Source organism: Microcaecilia unicolor, chromosome 3 (assembly GCF_901765095.1).
Source record: "Microcaecilia unicolor chromosome 3, aMicUni1.1, whole genome shotgun sequence".
In the NCBI taxonomy this organism is placed as follows: domain Eukaryota; kingdom Metazoa; phylum Chordata; class Amphibia; order Gymnophiona; family Siphonopidae; genus Microcaecilia; species Microcaecilia unicolor.
Genome location: NC_044033.1, coordinates 56,897,633 through 56,913,187, shown reverse-complemented (window position 1 = coordinate 56,913,187; position 15,555 = coordinate 56,897,633).

Here is a 15,555-nt window from a genome sequence, read left to right as displayed (position 1 = left end):
CCCCCATCCTGCCGGTACACTGCTGACACGCCCCCTTGAACTTTGGCCGGCCCTGCGACAGAAAGCAGTTGAAGCCGACCAGAATCGGCTTTTGATTATATCGATTTGGCTGGACTTAGGAGAAGGCCGGCCATCTCCCGATTTGTGTCGGAAGATGGCCGCCCTTCTCCTTCGAAAATAAGCTGGTAAGTGACCAAAATATGCCCTAAATGATCACATGACTATTGGAGGGATTAAGGCATAAACCCCTTACTCCTCCAGTGGTCACTGACCTCCCCCTCTCCCAGTCCCCTAAGATGTGAGAGTGACAGTACATACCAGGCTCTATGATAGCTTCAGATATGATGGCCATTCCTATTAGAGCAGTGAACAGGTTCCAGGAATAGCCTATTGGTTAGTGCAGTGGACTGTAGAGAAGAGGACTGTGGCCCATATCCCACTCTAACTGGTACTCTTGTGGTGGAACATGTGAGACCTCCAAAAAACACTAAGGGGCCAATATTCAACCAATGGGAGTCAGCCCGTATAAGTGCCATAGTCGGTGCTGAGCCCAGAAGTTCAATGCCAGGCCATTTCCAGTGAACAACATTGAATATCCGGCTTCATTTTTGGCTGCAGGAACTTAGGAGTCCTTTCACTAAAGTGCACCAAAAAAATGGCCTCCGTTGTTGTAGATGCGTGTACTGGGCGCGCGTAGGTCCATTTTTCAGCACACCTTCAAAAAAGGCCTTTTTTCTGGCCTGAAAATGGGCATGAGGCAAAATGAAAATTGGTACGCATTCATTTTGGGCCTGAGACCTTACCTCCACCCAATCACTTAGCAGTATAGTCTCAAGCATTAATCGGTCAGTAATTGTCAGCGCACGTACAATGCCGATTACCGCCCAGTTAGCACCGCATGCTACAAAAATATATATATTTTCCGTCACACGTACTGGATGCTCGTAAAAAATGAAGTTAGTGCCCGGGCCATGTGGTAGCCGGGCTGTAGTTACAAATTGGTGCATGCTGGGTGCACACAGGCACCTAAGCAGCTTAGTAAAAGGGCCCCTTAACCAGTTAAGTCAATATTCAACACTAACCGGTTAAATTCCTAGCAGTTAAAGATAGGACTGCCATTTATGCAGTCCTATTCAACCGCTCAATCCAGTGCTGAATTGTTTTTAAATTTTTGGGGGGTGGGGGGTGGGAGGGGGTTGGTGACCACTGGGGGAGTAAGGGGAAGTGATCCTTGATTCCCTCCGGTGGTCATCTGGTCAGTTCGGGCACCTTTTCGAGGCTTGGTCATGAAAAAAATTGGACCAAGTAAAGTCGGCCAAATGCTCGTCAGGGACGCCCTTCTTTTTTCCATTATTGACCAAAGATGCCCATCTGTTAACCACGCCCCGTCCCGCGTTTGGTACACTGCCAACACGCCCCCATGAACTTTGGTCGCCCCCGCGACGGAAAGTAGTTGAGGATACCCAAAATCGGCTTTCGATTATGCCGATTTGGGCGACCATGAGAGAAGGACGCCCATCTCCCGATTTGTGTCGGAAGATGGGCGTCCTTCTCTTTCGATTATGCCGCTGATAGGCACCTAAGCAGCTTAGTAAAAGGGCCCCTTAACCAGTTAAGTCAATATTCAGCACTAACCGGTTAAGTTCCTAGCAGTTAAAGATAGGACTGCTATTTATGCAGTCCTATTTAACCTCTCAATCCAGTGCTGAATATCGGCGCTAACCAGTTAGATCGTGCAATATAGTCAGTTAGCTGCTGTCCCCCAGATTCTATATATTGCACCGAGATTTCCTCGTGGAAATCGAAGTGTATTCCATAACAATGCGCATAACCTAATTGGTTAACAAGCCAATCAGCACTGAGTATCGGGAGTAAATACCTACAGTATCTACATATAGGTGAACCTGCAGGCATAAGGGCTATTTTAGTGGTGTACAGTTTGACACAGTCCCCGATATTCAGCGCTATTTAACGGGCCAGGAACAGTTCCTGGCTGGTTAAATAACGCTTAACCAGCTATCCATAAATATTCAGTGGGAGCGAGATGATTATCTCCCGCTGAATATTTGTGGTCAGAGCTATCACACGATATAACTGGCTATCTGTGAATATTCAGCACATCGCTGGCTAAATTTGGCAGCCAAATTGGGCTGCCCAAACAGCAAGACAATCTTTGTTTGGTTTAAACTTAACTGGCCAGCACTGAATATTGACTTGGGACAATTAAACTGGCCAAAAATAAACCAGATATTCAATGCAGGACACCAGAAATGGCCCAGCATTGGATATCTGGGCTCAGCGCTAACTGCAGGAGGCAGTCTGGCTAAGTCCCATGTTCTGAATATGGGCCCCAATAGGTTTTTGGTGGGTTTTGGAGAGCTCCCCATACAATATAAGGGGTAATGGTGTTCCAACCAGGAACACAAAAAGATCAGCACGCACATTATTGAACCTCCAGTACCCCAGTTGCAAAGGTCTTAAATATAAATCAATATATGCATCTAGCTTCTCCTACGTCAGCTCGCATCTGTGGAATGCACTACCAAAGGCCTTAAAAACAATGCACGACTTAACAGCCTTCTGGAAGTTACTAAAGACCAACCTGTTCGAGAAGACATATCATATTGAGCCATCATAAATGACCTAACATCAAAACTCTATTAGAACCAGATGAAACCGTATTCTCTACACCTGATTGCATCAATCAATTTGTCACCAATGAACATTAGCGCATTACCCCCTTATCTCTTATGCCTGCGATGAACTGTTTATCCAATGTACTTTATAATTTTACTTTAACATTTATGAACTTTAATGTAACACTACTTTGTATTTCTCATTCCGGAAATGGCGATCGCCATTACGGCATAATGTAAGCCACATTGAGCCTGCAAAAAGGCGGGATAATGTGGGATACAAATGCAACAAATAAATAAATGTGTACCTGGGACCTTTTATGTGACGTCCACTGCAGCGTCTCCTAGAGTGCCCCAATGCTCTGTTGGGATGTCTATGTGGCCAGTCTACTATGAGTGCTGGCCCTCCATAAATCCCAATGGCTTGTTTTTATGCATTTTTTCCTTGGATTTTTTTTTTTTTTTCAAAAATGGTCCTACAAGATAGATACAGTGAGCACAAAAATGTCTAGCAAATGGCCAAACAAAAAGTTGGACATTTTTCTGGTTTGAAAAATGGCCATGTTCGCTACTGGACTTTTGGATGTTTTTTGCAAAACTTACGAAGTCGGATTTAGATGTCATGTCAAAAATGCCTCTCCACACGATCTCTTAGCCCCCAATATTCAGTGCTGAGCACCAACCTGAATATTTGGGGCTAAATGTGGGCAGGTAGGCTGCTGGAGCTTATGCGGGCCTGGCTGATATTCACCATTCTTGTGACCTGCTAGCTAAAATGGAGGAGATGCACATATTGGAATGAATAAGAAGAAAACTGTACACAGAAGCCTGCTGACAACAGTTACATAATTGACAGTGTAGCCAATCGGGATGGAGGAGTGGTGTCAAAGCACAAGAAAGAATAGGCCATATAAAGACAGTGTGTATGTGTGCAGTTGAGGAGAGCTGAGCCTAAGAGGAAGTAGAGAGGCCTGAGTAGAGGTGCAGCGAAGAAGGCAACTTGTGATGCTCAGGACTGCAGAGATTGCAGAATAAGATTTCCCCTGCATGATTGAGCAGCATTTGCTTCAGCAATATCATATTTTAATTGATGAGATGGTTGTGGTTTTAGTTTCACCAAGTTCACTCAGGACAAGCAAGTTACTATCAGCCTTGACTCACTACTTCAATGTTCCAATCTGGTTGCAGATTGAGGATTGCCAAAAATGGTACTGGGATTGTAAACATAGTAGATGACGGCAGAAAAAGACCTGCACGGTCCATCCAGTCTGCCCAACAAGATAACTCATATTTGCTGCTTTTTGTGTATACCCTACTTTGATTTGTACCTATGCTCTTCAGGACACAGACCGTATAAGTCTGCCCAGCACTATCACCGCCTCCCAACCACCTGCCCCTCCTCCCAACCACCGGCTCTGGCACAGACCGTATAAGTCTGCCCAGCACTATCCTCACCTCCCAACCATCAGCCCTGCCTCCCAACCACCGGCTCTGGCACAGACCGTACAAGTCTGTCCAGCACTATCCCAGCCTCCCAACCACCAGTCCCGCTGCCCACCACCGGCTCTGGCACAGACCGTACAAGTCTGTCCAGCACTATCCCTGCCACCCAACCACCAGCCCCACCTCCCGATCTTGACTAAGCTCCTGAGGATCCATTCCTTCGGCACAGGATTCCTTTATGCTTATCCCACGCATGTTTGAATTCTGTTACCGTTTTCATTTCCACCACCTCAAAGTCCTACAACCAGCAAAGCACACAAACCTGCAATGTTTTGGACGCCAGTATAAAAGTTATCCCATTATGTCTCATCAGAGTGACGTTAATGTCAGTGCAACCATAAGACCACCCTGTGATTCCAAGTTAGCATGTAGGGACATGGCACAATGCTGCAGCTCATCACGTTCTAATGCTCTACCTCTATATATCTTTCACAAGTTTTGTGAACACTCTCAGAAATGTCCCACCAAGCACTTAACAAATCACCTACAGACCTGTATAGGAGGGAAACCCAGTGTAAGTTCTGGACCTAGGAAGCAGGCTATTGTTTCAGTTGGTACCGACACAAAAAGATCTATCCTGGAAGAATCAACTAATTCAGCTAGCAAGACCTATCATAGAAACATGACAGCAGATAAAGGTCATAAGGCCTATTCAGTCTGCCCATCCATACCATCTACTATCCCTTCCTGTCCCTAAGAGATGCCTCTTGACTCAGATACAGTCCTTGTCTCCACTACCTCCACCAGAAGGCCATTCTACGCATCCACCACCCTTTCCATAAAAATGTATTTCCTTAAATTACTTCTGAGCTTAAAACCCTTTAACTTCATCCTATGCCCTCTCATTCCAGAGTTTTCTTTCAATTGAAAGAGACTTGACTCCTGTGTATTTATGCCACATAGGTATTTAAATGTCTCTTATCATATCTTCTCTCTCATGCCTTTCTTCCAGAGAATTATATGGCTGTCGAGAGAGAGAGAGAAATTCTAAGAGATTAAGAGACTGTTTGTTTGTATTTCTTCGCATGTGGAGGCGCCTCCCGTTGTTTTTCTCCTGGGATTTGAAGCTAAGTACTCCAGTTATTATCGAAGTGTTGTACAACATTTTTTTGTCTTTTTTCTCTTGATATTGCTATTTTTTTTTCTCTCTTCCGATTGATATTTTGTCATCTCTATGCTCTTATATTGTTGACTATGTTAATAACGTGGTCCAATATTTGAATTATTATCATTAATATTACAACCTCTCTGTTTTTTACTACAGATTGTTTGAAGTATTTCACTCTGTAGGTTTTTTCAGAGGGTTTTTGGCCCATGATAAAAGCCTTATCAGGTGTGTCCACTGAGTTGGTACCCTGGGCTATTGAGGCCTCTTTATTTAAAAGCATTTAAAATCATTTTTCATATGGATATTAACATGGTCACTCTATAGAGCTATTTAGAGCTTATTGCTTAGTTTCTTCCAGAGTATACATATTGAAATCTTTAAGTCTGTTCCCATACACGTTATGACTGTATCATTGACCAATTTTGTAGCTGCCCTCTGGACAAACTCTACCCTGTTTATAACTTTTTGAAGGTGTGTTCTCCAGAATTACATAAAGTACTCCAGATTGGTTCTCTCCTCTCCCTATGCACCCAAGAATCCTTCTAGTTTGGGTTGTCACCTTTTCTACCTTTTAGCCTGGGATTTGTAGCATGGAATGTTGCCACAATTTGACAGATACTTGTACTTGTAACCTGGCTTGGCCACTGTTGGAAACAGGATACTGGACTAGATGGACCATTGGTCTGACCCAGTATGGCTACCCTTATGTTCTTATGAAGTACTTTACCTCCTATACTATATTGTTCCCTTGGATTTTTGAAGCCCAATTGCATGACCCTGAATTTTGTAGCACTAAATCTTAGCTGCCAATTTCTAGACCATCCTTTGTTCCCTTGGAGTTTTGAAGCCCAATTGCATGTGGGTAAGAGGAACCCGAATTATAGCTACGTCTTGCAAGGTTCCGCGTTAGGAGTTACGGATCAAGAAAGGGATCTGGGTGTCGTCGTCGATGATACGCTGAAACCTTCTGCTCAGTGTGCTGCTGCGGCTAGGAAAGCGAATAGAATGTTGGGTGTTATTAGGAAGGGTATGGAGTCCAGGTGTGCGGATGTTATAATGCCGTTGTATCGCTCCATGGTGCGACCGCACCTGGAGTATTGTGTTCAGTACTGGTCTCCGTATCTCAAAAAAGATATAGTAGAATTGGAAAAGGTACAGCGAAGGGCGACGAAAATGATAGTGGGGATGGGACGACTTTCCTATGAAGAGAGGCTGAGAAGGCTAGGGCTTTTCAGCTTGGAGAAGAGACGGCTGAGGGGAGATATGATAGAAGTGTATAAAATAATGAGTGGAATGGATCGGGTGGATGTGAAGCGACTGTTCACGCTATCCAAAAATACTAGGACTAGAGGGCATGAGTTGAAGCTACAGTGTGGTAAATTTAAAACGAATCGGAGAAAATTTTTCTTCACCCAACGTGTAATTAGACTGTGGAATTCGTTGCCGGAGAACGTGGTACGGGCGGTTAGCTTGACGGAGTTTAAAAAGGGGTTAGATAGATTCCTAAAGGACAAGTCCATAGACCGCTATTAAATGGACTTGGAAAAATTCCGCATTTTTAGGTATAACTTGTCTGGAATGTTTTTACGTTTGGGGAGCGTGCCAGGTGCCCTTGACCTGGATTGGCCACTGTCGGTGACAGGATGCTGGGCTAGATGGACCTTTGGTCTTTCCCAGTATGGCACTACTTATGTACTTATGTACTTATGACCCTGAATTTTGTAGCACTGAATCTTAGCTGCCAATTCCTAGACCATCCTTAAAACTTCGCTAGATCCTTCCTCATGCTATCCACACCATCAGAGATGTCTACTCTATTACAGACAGCTCCTCCTCAGTATCACTCACAAAGGTGTTGAAAAAAGACAGCCAAAGGGCCGATCCCTACAGCACACCACTTTTTCCTCAAAACGAACTCCATTTACCACTACCCTCTGGCTCCTTCCGCTTAACCAGTTTCTAACCCAGTTACTTTAGGGACCACACCAAGGGTACTCAGTTTATTTATCAGTCGCCTATGCAGAACTGTGTTAAAGGCTTTGCTAAAATCTAAGTACATCTCATCTAGCGCTTCCCCTAAATCCAACTGTTTGGCCACCAGTCAGACAAATTAGTCAGATTTTTTGACAAGACCTACCACTAGTGAAACCATGCTGCCTTGGATCCTGCAATCTGATTCCAGAAACCTCACAATCCTCGGCTTTAGAAGCATTTGCATTAATTTACTCACCACAGAGGTCTGTAGTTCCCAACTTCCTCCTTATTCTGCTTTTGTGGAGAGGGACCACATCTGCCCTTCTTCAGTCCTCCAGGACTACTCCAGACTATAAAGAAGCATTGAAAAGATCAGACAGTGAAGCTGCCAGAACTTCTCTGAATTGCTCCAGCACCCTTGGAAGTATCCCATCAGGCCCCATTGCTTTGTAAACTTTTTGTTTAGCTAGGTCCTCATGAGCACAATCTTTTGAGAATCACTCCAGGTCAACCACACATCCATTCCTATTAGCGTTTGTCAACTTTATTTCCAATCCTTCATCTGTGAATACAGAACAGAAATATTTGTTAAGCAATTCCTCTTTATCTTTATCAGCTTCAACATGGTGTTCTCTTCATCCTTACAATACCTTGGCACTTCTGTATGTTACTTACATATCTAAAACATGTCTAGTCCCCCAGCACTACTAGTAAGCATTCTAAACATTCATAAGTACATAAGTATTGCCACACTGGGACAGACCAAAGGTCCATCAAGCCCAGCATCCTGTTTCCAACAGTGGCCAATCCATGTCACAAATACCTGGCAAGATCCCGAAAAAGTTCAATACATTTTATGCTGCTTATTCCAGAAATATGCAGTGGATTTTCCCCAAGTCATTTTAATAATGGTTTGTGAACCATTCCTTCAGGAAGCCATCCAGACCTTTTTTAACCCCCACTAAGCTAACCACCTTTACCACATTCTCTGGCAATGAATTCCAGAGTTTAATTACACGTTGAGTGAAGAAAACTTTTCTCCGATTCATATTAAGTTTACTACTGGTATTTTACAAACTGGTGCACAGCCTGTCCAAATAAAAGGAAACTTAAGGGACCCGTTTACAAAGCAGTGGTAGAGCTACTGTTGCTTTGCGGTGTGCAAAATCAGGGCTACTGCCTGGCTACCACAGGAGAGCACCACTTCAAGTGTGAGAAAAATATTTTTTATTTTTGTAGCGCCTGGGCTTACCCAGCGGTAATTGAGCAGCTCCGAGGTTACCGCCAGATTAAAGCATGAGCCCTTGCTGTCATCTAAATAGGTGTCAGTAAGGGCTCCCCCCGGAAATGGCCGTGCACCAAACCCTGTGATTAGCACAGGGCTATTTCTCTTTTTTGGGCCAAAAACAACATTTTACCTACTGCGGTAAAAGGGGCCTCAGCGTGTAGCAAATCCATGCACCGATGCCACTGCAGGCCCCCCCCCCCTTTACCGCAGCTTGGTAAAAGGGACCCTAAAACATCAGAGGCTGCTACTGTGGCAGAATGGCCTGCGAACAGCTGCTAAGCAGTATGATGCAGCTGCTCAATTTCATTCTGTAAAACAATACTACTCTTGAGGACCTGATATAAGTTCTATTAGTTTGAGACTTGACTTAACCAATTTTCCAGCTTACTTGTCAACTGAGAGGAAACAACAGAGTTGGTGGAAGCCCCAACAAGTGAGTCAGTTGCAAAAGCTGACAGCATTTGACCCTCTATCATAGTTCAGCTGTATGAAAATGAAACCTTAGTTAGAACCTGGACAAACCTGACCACTTTGATCTAACTTGTCTAAGCAAGGCAAAGCGTGCTGTCCAACACTAGTTACATGAGATCTGCAAGAAACCTTACCCTTATGTACCACTCTGAATAATGAACAAAGTAAAGGCACTTCATTCCCAGTGGATAAGGGATGCAGTGACTGAAGTTGAAAGCAGATAAACCTAGATGTATATTTCTGTAGAGGGTGAGCTTTTCAAGACAGGTAGATAAGATCTTCGACAGCTGGGAAGCAAGGCAGAGTATCAGAAAACATAGTGTGGTATAATTATTCTTCCATCACCGGCAGACAAAATCATGCGTATCTGAAGAGACTGTTGCCAGTACAGAAACATCACCCTAGACCATGTGAGCTAGGGCTAACACTAAGAAATCCACATGAAGATAAAACAATGCTAATCCTAAGTATAAAAATAATTTTATCCTAAAAACACAAATTAATTTGCCTGCTTAAGCATTAAGTAATGCTACTGGTTGATGGATGTGGTCATTCATGTGCCGCTGCTGTTGCTGTTAATATTTTACCATAATGACACTGTTCTGTTTTGAAGTTATAGTAGAGAGGTGTGGTAGCCATGTTAGTCCACTCTTAAAGGTTATCAATAGAAATCAAACAAAATAAAACATGGAAAAGAAAATAAGATGATACCTTTTTTATTGGACATAACTTAATACATTTCTTGATTAGCTTTCGAAGGTTGCCCTTCTTCCTCAGATCGGAAATAAGCAAAATGTATAGTAAAAATCAATAAAAACTTATTGAACTTTAAAAAAAACTGTCAATGCATTGTTTAGCTATATGCCTGCAACAGGGACATACAATTTTAAAACCAAATGATTGAATCTGTGGATGATAAAGAAATTGATAAAATAAATCAATAAACACCTATAATTAAATATTATCATACAAATGTAATAACCACATCCTCTGTGTTTCAGTGGGGTGAGCAGTCTTTTAGTTTCTCTTTATGTTTGTGACCTAGGATGTATCCCGGATTCAGCTTTATCTTTTCATCCATTGTTAAAACTGACTTTTTTCTGCTATGTCTATTTTGTAGTGTGAAACCTTTAATGACAGAAGAAGATTTTCTTATTCTTTTGCAGATGTTGATCTTCACAGTTTTAAATTATTGCAGTGCTTTCTTTTTGAAAGTCCACTAGCCTCTGCTTTTTTTGGGGGGGAGGGGGGGATTTGCTCACACCTTTCAGTAGTAGTAGCTCAAGATGAGTTACATTCAGGTACACAGGGTATTTCTCTGTCCCTTGAGGGCTCACAATCTGATTTTGTACCTGAGGCAATGGAGGGTTAAGTGACTTGCCCAAGATCACAAGGAGCAGCAGTGGGATATGAACCGGTCACCTCTGGATGTCAAGACTGGTGCCGTAACCACTAGGCTACTCCACTCCAAAACTTATTCAGGGTGCAGAAGCTCCTGGCATTAGTCATTTATTGTTATTGTTACATTTGTACCCCACGCTTTCCCACTCATGGCAGGCTCAATGCAGCTTACATATTGTACACAGGTACTTATTTGTACCTGGGGCAATGGAGGGTTAAGTGACTTGCCCAGAGTCACAAGGAGCTGCCTGTGCCTGAAGTGGGAATTGAACTCAGTTCCCCAGGACCAAAGTCCATCACCCTAACCACTAGGCCACGCCTCCACTTTGTACATATTGCTTCTGTTTTACATTCTTTATATTGGTTACCTATTGTCTGATGAATAAAGTCCAGGGCTGCCGAGAGGGGGGGACAGGGGGGACAAAATTCCCTGGGCCTGGGCCTCCGGGGGGGGGCCCGGCGCCACCGCCGCAGCCCGGCCCACCTGCCCTCCGTCGCTCCCTGGCATTGAACTTAAGCGCCTCACCTTCGAAAGCGCAACAAGCAGCGGCAGACCACTCCTTCCTTCCGTGTCCCGCCCTCGCCTGATGTAACTTCCGCGAGGGTGGGACACAGAAGGAAGTAGTGGTCTACCGCTGCTTGCTGCGCTTTTGAAGGTGAGGCGCTTAAGGTCAGTGCAAAGGGCCCGAGGGTAGAGAGAGGGCCCGGTGGCGGGTGGAGGGGGGCCCGGAGACCTCGGGTGGGGGGGCCCCGGGGGCAGCCTTGTCCCAGACCTGGCCCAGTCTCTCGATGGCCCTGATAAAGTCTTAAGGCTCTTTTACAAAGTCACAGTAGTGGCTACCACATGCTGAATGCAACGAAGCCCATAGGAATTGAGGGCCTCTTATCAAGCCGCCCTAGTGGTCCCCGATGTAGCAATGCTGACAAAGCCCTTTCACTTTGAATGGGCTTCTCCGGCCTTGCGATGCAGGAACCAATAGCGCAGCTTGATAGAAGAGGCACAGAATGGGCTTTGGCGCATTTAGCACACCACTAATCGCTAGCATGGCTCTGTAAAAATAGCCCTAAGATCTTTGTTATAATTCATAAGGCACTGAATAGTGATTTTCCTAGTTGTATTAGTACTACACTTAAGCTGGATAGACCACCTTTTGCACTGAGGTCTATTAGTCTTTGCTAGATGTTTGTTTATTGGTTGTCTGACAGTCCCCTGCCAAGAGACCAGTACGGAGTGTGATCACTGGCTGTAAAGGAGGGTTGCAGCTCCCGAAAGTGGAAACTGGGAGATTGTGTGTGCTGCGGGTAGAGGAGAGACCCAGCCTGAGAGCAAGGGATTGGAGCCAGGGAGAGCTCAGTCCCAGCACCAAGGTATATCCGTGGAGGATGGGAGGAGGTCCACCACTGGCAGAAGGTCAGACCAGAGGAGAGTCTGAATCAGCAGAGATTGAATCTGTGCTGAGAGGAGGAGGAGAAACAACCACTGAGAATAGCACAGCCCTACAGGATAGGCATGGACAGGTGAACAGTATCCAATGTGTGCTTTACTACTACGTGTGCTTTCACTTTCAGGTTTGCTTGGACTCACAAACATTTCTTTCTCAGTACCAGTGCTTTACAGGTTTGCACAGGCTTCATTCCCCTTCCCAAACAAATCAAAACCAACAGACTTTAAACTGGAACTCAAAAGAAATCTTTTCTTCAAACCCCCCATCACCAACTCCAAGCTGGCGCTATTTTTCCAACAGTACAAGCAGGGTTTGTTTGTGTGCTGTTCTCTGAATATTAGGAAGGCATAGCAAACAACATCATTAACATATGTTTGTGACCATCTCTGGTGCACGCATTGTTTCCTGTGGTAAAGCCCTCTGAGCATTCCATGCAGATTAAAATACATGTTATTCCCACTGTGACAAGACCCTGAGCTCTGGCTCCTCAAGCATCCCGGGCTGCTGCAAATACTCTCAGCTTAGCAACTCCCTTAAGTTCAGGTCAAGGCCACAAACCGATCCTGTCTGGGTTTTTATTACATAGTAACGTGGAGGGGCATAATCAAACGGCGCCGGCGAAATCGATCACCGGCGATCTATTTTGGCGGCGCCGCAACAGCTGGCCGGAACCGTATTATCGAAAAAGATGGCCAGCCAACTTTTGTTTCAATAAAACGGTTGGGGCCGGCCAAATGCCACAGATCGCCGGGTTTGAGATGGCCGACTTTGTTTTTCAGCAATAATGGAAACTGGAACCGGCCATCTCAAACCCGGCCAAATCCAAGGCATTTGGCCGTAGGAGGGGCCAGCATTCATAGTGCACTGGTACTTCTGGATATTTAGATCTTGCTGATTAGTTATGTTATGACTTACTTGTTCAGGAGTGCTGTATTTTGTGATACTGTTTTGAGAAATGTTCAAGAAAGACTTCATACAAATGAAAAAAGTCCCTGCCTTGCATTTTCCCTTGATGGCTGTCCCTGACCTGCACTTCCCTTAATAGCCGTCTTTCTCTCCGAAAGTGCACTTAATGGCCGTCTTTCTCCCTGAACAGGAAAATCAAAAGTTTTTGCACACTGCTTTTTTTGTAGTAGCAATGGGATTTGAAACAGCCATCACGGCATTACAAGACCAGTGATGTAAGCACTTGGCCACAGCTCCACTTACTTAGGTGCCCCTCCCTTTTGCTTATACCCCTCCAGTTCTCTCTCAGCCACTCACAGCTTGATGCGCTGTGATTGGCTGAGAGAGACCTGAAGGGGTATAATCAAAAGGGAGGGATAGCCAAAGAAGTGGAGGTGTGGCCAAGTGGTTACATCATGGCTCTTGTAATGCAGAGGTGGCTGGTTCAAATCCCACTGTTACTACTGAAAAAAAAAAGTGTGAGCAAAAACTGTTTTGATTTCCCTGTTTGGGGAGAAAGCCGGCCAGCACTTTCGGAGAGAAAGACGGCTATTAAGGGAAGTGCACGTCAGGGACTGCCATCAAGGGAAAATGCAAGGCAGGGACATTTTTAAAATTTGTATGTAGTCTTTCTTGAGCATTTCTCAAAACAGTATCACAAAATACAGCACTCCAGAACAAGTAAGTCATAACATAACTGATCAGCAAGATCCTTTTTTTATTTACGAGCTGGCCGACTGGCTTCCCCTCCTAGGAAGGAAATGTTTTAAAGGTTTTTTTTGGGTGGGAGGGGGTTGGTGACCACTGGAGGAGTATGGGGAGGTCATCCCCGATTCCTTCCAGTGGTCATCTGGTCAGTTTGGGCATCTTTTTGAGACTTGGTCGTGAAAATAAATAGACCCAGTAAAACCGACCAAATGCTCGTCATCGCCGGTTTTCTTTTTTCCATTATCAGCTGAAGCCGGCCATCTCGTAAGCACGCCCATATCCTGCCTTCACTACCCTGCCGACACTCCCCCTTGAAGTTTAGCCACCTCCGCGACGGAATGCCGGCGAATGTGTCCAAAAATTGGCTTTCGATTATACCGATTTGGCCGGTTTTAGGAGATGGCTGGCCATCTCCTGATTTGTGTCGGAAGATGGCCGGCTATCACTTTCGAAAATAAGCTGGATAGTAACATAGTAGATGACGGCAGATAAAGACCTGCACGGTCCATCTAGTCTGCCCAACAAGATAACTCATATTTGCTACTTTTTGTATATAACCTACTTTGATTTGTACCTGTGCTCTTCAGGGCACAGACCGTATAAGTCTGCCCAGCACTATCCCTGCCTCCCAACCTTCAGCCCCGCCTCCCAACCACAGGCTCTGGCACAGACTGTATAAGTCTGCCCAGCACTATCCCCGCCTCCCAACCACAAGCCCCGCCTCCCACCACCGGCTCTGGCACAGACCGTATAAGTCTGCCCAGCACTATCCTCGCCTCCCAACCACCAGCCCTGCCTCCCAACCACTGGCTCTGGCACAGACCATACAAGTCTGTCCAGCACTATCCCCGCCTCCCAACCACCAGTCCTGCTTCCCACCACCGGCTCTGGCACAGACCGTATAAGTCTGCCCAGCACTATCCCTGCCTCCCAACCTTCAGCCCCGCCTCCCAACCACTGGCTCTGGCACAGACCGTATAAGTCTGCCCAGCACTATCCCTGCCTCCCACCACCAGCTCTGGCACAGACCGTATAAGTCTGCCCAGCACTATCCCCGCCTCCCAACCACCAGCCTCATGCCCATAAGAATATCACCAGTTACAGCAAAAAACAACTCCAGTAAATAGTCCATAACTAGGGTCCTTTCACCTTGACCCTTCCCCCACAGAGTATACAGCTCAGGTTTTATAATGTGGGCAGTCTTTACTTAGCAGCCTGCCTCACTACTGAGGCGCCAGCATCTCACCTGCCATTGCATACAGCCTTACTCCTTTATGAAAGGCCTCCCACAGCTGCTTTTCCCATACCTCAGGGTTATCCCTTAGGGAGCTTCCCATTCTATCTCTCCTTCTCCTCCAGCAGAGCTAAGTGCTCCTGCAACCTGCATCCACATTGTCCATAGCCTCAGGCTCTGGAGTTGCTGGGTCTCTTCCCCTAGCTGCTGCTCAGCTTGGCCTGCTTTCAGCTGGGCTGAGAATGCCCCCACCCCAGCTTCCCGCATCACCTATTACTTCCTTAACAAGGTTGGGAGTCTTGTTCCTAAGGGAAAGGGGAAATGGGACTTGATATACAGCCTTTCTGAGGTTTTTGCAACTACATTCAAAGCGGTTTACATAATTCAGGTACTTATTTTGTACCAGGGGCAATGGAGGGTTAAGTGACTTGCCCAGAGTCACAAGGAGCTGCAGTGGGAATCGAACTCAGTTCCCCAGGATCAAAGTCCACTGCACTAACCACTAGGCTACTCCTCCACTCTCTACTGGGTCTCTGCCCTCTAGAGGGGCTCTTTGGAATTGCCTCAACCCACATTTCATTCCCCTTTCAGTAAGGAGGCACGCCCAAGGTTTTCCTCAACCCCCTACTCTGAGCTGGTGGTTCCAATGTTTTCTGGGATGTACATAAGTACATAGGTATTGCCATACTGGGACAGACCAAAGATCCATCAAGCCCAGCATCCTGTTTCCAACAGTGGCCAATCCAGGTCACAGATACCTGGCAAGATCCCAGAAATAGTTGATTTTCCCTTATCCAGTTTAAGAATGGTCTATGGACTTTTCCTTTACGAAGCCATCCAAA